The 4,217-nt window shown below is 36.0% G+C and overlaps 1 long non-coding RNA gene across 1 annotated transcript; it reads right to left on the bottom strand.

Moving 5' to 3' along the window:
* Nucleotides 1–2,532: 2,532 nt before the first annotated feature.
* LOC110015420 lies at nucleotides 2,533–3,336 on the bottom strand. The gene is made up of 3 exons (XR_002290612.1): nucleotides 3,176–3,336; nucleotides 3,009–3,067; nucleotides 2,533–2,904 (listed from the first exon to the last, which is right to left on the bottom strand). It is a non-coding gene; the product is annotated as an uncharacterized LOC110015420 (long non-coding RNA).
* Nucleotides 3,337–4,217: the final 881 nt, after the last annotated feature.

Below are 4,217 nucleotides of genomic sequence, written 5' to 3'. Positions count from 1 at the left end.
TGTTCATTTTAAATCTAAAACGTGTTCATGAGGTCATTTTGATGTTTTGGATTTGTTTACAAAATGTGCACTTTTTTTTTGTTCAGTTGAATGGAAAATGTTTAGAGACTTGGCTTTTTTAGTGTTAAGTTTATTGTAAAGAACAGGAAGACTTTTCAGAAAAGAGAACAAAGGGGTTTGATTCCCTTCAAATTAGTAATAAATAAATAATTACTGTAGGGGTGATGACATTTTTCAAAATGAAAGCCTTCCATAAAAACAAAAAAAGCCTACGTCTAATGTTAAAAATGATCAGGGAGCTAGAATAAAGAAAATTCTCTCTGACTTAAGTTTAACCTGAGAAACATGCAGAAAAACCCACTTTTGTACAAATTAAGGCAAATCCTTAGGGATTTTTTGCCTTTAAGGAATGGCGACAGTCACATCCCAGTTGTTTCTACTTGATCTTTCTCCCCCAAGTCATAAATGTATTAACAAAAATTAAAAATGCTGCTACTAATCTCAACGGATTCGATTTTGTCAGGGCAGCATGCTGAAAATGCACAGCAGCACTTCTGGGGTCACGAATCAGGTCCTTTATGACATGTTCTCTTGAGATTATATTAACAACCAACAAGGCAAAATTCTTTTTTTTTTCCTTTCACAGTCCATTTCTGCAAGTTTGTACTAAACTTCACAAAGTCAGCCTGTTTTCCATGCCCACTGTTATTCCAGCTCTTTAATTCCTTTGTCCCTGCAGTGAATTGTTTTCAGCCCCCTCCGGTCATCCAATGCTGCAGCCTCGAGTCAAGGGAACTGAGTGTTCCTATCTCTCCTTTTATTATGATGCTTCCAGATTACATAGATTATTTACTGAATATGGTTGCAGGGAGATGCGAGGCATTAAGAGTCCAAAGTCTTATCATTAATCTGATTATTCTGTCCCAAAAATTCAAATTTTGTCATATAAATTTAACAATAACTGGTTCCATGCATATTGCCTACTTTCTATTTCCCTTTATCACAAAAAGAAAACAAATTCAAACAGCTGACCCACATAAAAGTACGATAATACAGTTTATAAAATCACACAATTGAGGTTCATGAAAGCAAAAATCCAATCTATTATGAAAGCTCAAACAGCATTCAAGTTCTGAATCATTAAAGATCATTGCCAAAGACATATCGTACCCTGGTGAAGGACGCACTTTTATACTGGCGAACACCTTACTGAGTGCAAGTTGTTGACCTTGTTACTGCAACACCATAACAGTATTTTTCCAGCAGACTTGCACGCTCATTGCCTAAACAGAGAACAAGGATCTGGGGCGGCTGTGGCCTGGGAGGTGAAACAGCCAATCAGATATTTGGTGGCGTCCTTGGGCAAGACACTTAACCCCATGTTGGCCACTGATGCACTCAGTGGTGTGTGGGTGTAACCATCAGAAGACCTTGCAGACTAGTGACCAATGTCACAAGCACACTGTGAGAAAGTAAACAGTTTTGGAGCAACGAGGTTTAAGACAAAATAGAACTTTTTATTCCTTTAAATAATTTTACTTGTTAACAAAATGCAGCATCATTTCCTAGTGAGCTTAAGGTGAAAACTGACCAAAACATTTAGGCAAAAACAACACAAACTGATGAACTGAACATGCAGGTCAAACAACATTTTCAAAACTACAGCTGAATGCAGAAGAGAAGCGGAGCGTCATGACAAAAAAAGACTCAACAAAATAGCACAGACATAGCGTTTGGCAAGTATTTGTGTGAGCTCTGATTACACTAACACCACAGTGTCCTGAGAGGAAGAATGTTTGCAGCCCAAATAAGCTGCTCTGCTGGCACAGAATGAAGAGTTCACAGTCCCGTTCCTCCTGGAGGTTATTTCATTTATTGCCTCTGCTCAGGCAGATCCCTCCTTACATCACAGTCACCCTGTCTGCAAGGACACAATAACCATTAAATAACCCATTATAGGAGGATACTGCAGTGGCAGCAGGTACAGTCCTATGCAATAGTATTAGCATTTTCAACAAGATGCAGCACTAAACTCAGTATTATATCATTTTTTTTAGCATGTGCAATGTGATCTATTTCACATTTGCAAGGATTTGAAACCTTGTTTACAGACATTTCAAATATTTGACCAGGTTTTAAGTTGTTTTAACCTATTTTTGGTCTTTCTCAGCTTTTCTCGCAATCAGCTCAGTCGAGAATTTTTGTCTCAGTAGGAGCTAAGACCTAGAAATAAGAAAATTATTATTAAAATGAGTCAAATTCATTTTGTTCCACGCTCTTAAAAATAAAAAGTTCATTTTAATTTTAATTTTGAAGTTGTTATTTTAAAGTTCAATAAAAATTAGATTAACATTTATTGTCATTATTTTCTAAGCAAAAATTTAGATTTGTGTTTCTAGTTATAGATTTTATGAGGATTCGAGAAGTTGGGCCAACTTGTACTTGTAAGATCATATTCTCATTTGGTTGCCATTTTGTTGTAAAATCAGTAGTTTCCAATCACCAATCAAAATAAACTACAGACAGGTGCATAAAAACTCAAAAAACTACAAAACACTTGCTTAGAACTAGCAAAAAAAGATGTATCATTAGACTGTATTACATTCAGTTTAAGGTTACTCTATCTAACACTTAGCTTTTTTGGCTTATTTTTCACATTCCAAATGCTTGAGTGGAACTTCTTGTTTCTATATTTTGATATCTTGTAAAGTAAAAACTATTTGCTGCATGTGAAGATACGTTTAGGAGCTTAAGAGCTTTGCGATAAGTGTATTTGGTCACATCCTCATGTAAAAACTATCTATTACAATTAATCCACAAGAGGAAATTAAATGTTGAAGCAACTCATTTTCCAGTGTTCTCCAGAGAATCATTGCAGGTTTCACAGCTGTAGGAAGGAAGGACCTGGAAGGACCATAACAGTAATAAATGAATGAATCCATTAAAGTAAACAATAGTCCTTCAGAAGGGTCAGCAATTCAGAGGTGGCAGTAGTGTCTGTCAGTTACCGCTCAGGATGGATCTCTGTTGGATGTAATAACACAGTGGCTCACAAATCCTTTGGTGTCTGAATGGCAAAGAAAAGTTTGTGTGGCAATAAAAAATAAAAAATAAAAAGGATGAGCAGGTTACAGGAAAAACAGCTGAGTCACTTTTGTTCTCAAGAAATTCTTACATAAAATCAATAAAGCAGGGTAGTGGAGGCATCAAATGGTAGACTGCAGCTGGAGAGCTCCTCCTGACTCGGGTGAAGTATGATGGTTTCAGATCTGAGCTGTGTTATTTTTTCAAGCAGTCATTACAAAGCATTTTTTGTTTCAGTGGGGCATTTTTCTGAACAGCAAAACAAAATAAAGTCAGGCTTTCATTGCAGTTTTTTTTAAACGTTATGTCAAATTATCATTTGAAATAACTTAAAACTAAAGTTACTCTATTTTAAAATTAAGCCTGAAGAAAAAATATACATAATTTTGTTTGGTAGTTTGACATTTTCTCTTTCCCTACTGTCTGTCCATACGTCCTTTACCGATGCAGTTAACCTCTCATGTCCTTAATAGTGACTAAACAAATGAAAGGTAGGCAAACTAAATGCACCAGGTGGTACAAGCAGCAGTGGATATACTTAACAGAGAGAGACACACATGCATCATGTTTCACTGCCCAAAATAAGCACAACAAGCAGCTGTGCTATGGATGGATGATGAATATTTCATTGCAATGCAAAATACCAGTATTAGGCATACAGGATATCTTCTACTTGATAGATAAAATTGAAAATATGTAGGATATTTTTTAAGTCAAGCACTAATTATACTAGAAAAATTATGGATTATGGCATGCTGTCCAAAGGTGGACACAGGATGTGTGATGTCATGCATTGGGGTTTTTGTAGACTCGTTAGAAGGCTATATGTGAAGATCTTGAGTTGGCTGACATTGACATCACTAAAATTCTCAGAATGGCCCTACTACAGTTTTTTAGACACACAACGGTAGTAAGGCTGTTTTAGAGGCAATGGTTCAGTGGTCACCTGTTAATTTTAAAGTTACATCTCAGTTTGTGTGTTTTGTTTAATTTTAACGTTAAAAAAAAGTTCAGCTTCCAGGGATCTCAAATATGTATACAGAACATGTTGTGTTTTTTGTTCATTGTTGTAAAGATGGGCCGTTTTACATTAGATTGAATGGATGCTGCCTTGTTTGCCCACAGCGAAGCAT

This window comes from Oryzias latipes, chromosome 8 (assembly GCF_002234675.1).
Source record: "Oryzias latipes chromosome 8, ASM223467v1".
NCBI lineage: Eukaryota > Metazoa > Chordata > Actinopteri > Beloniformes > Adrianichthyidae > Oryzias > Oryzias latipes.
This window is presented reverse-complemented; position numbering and strand designations above follow the sequence as displayed.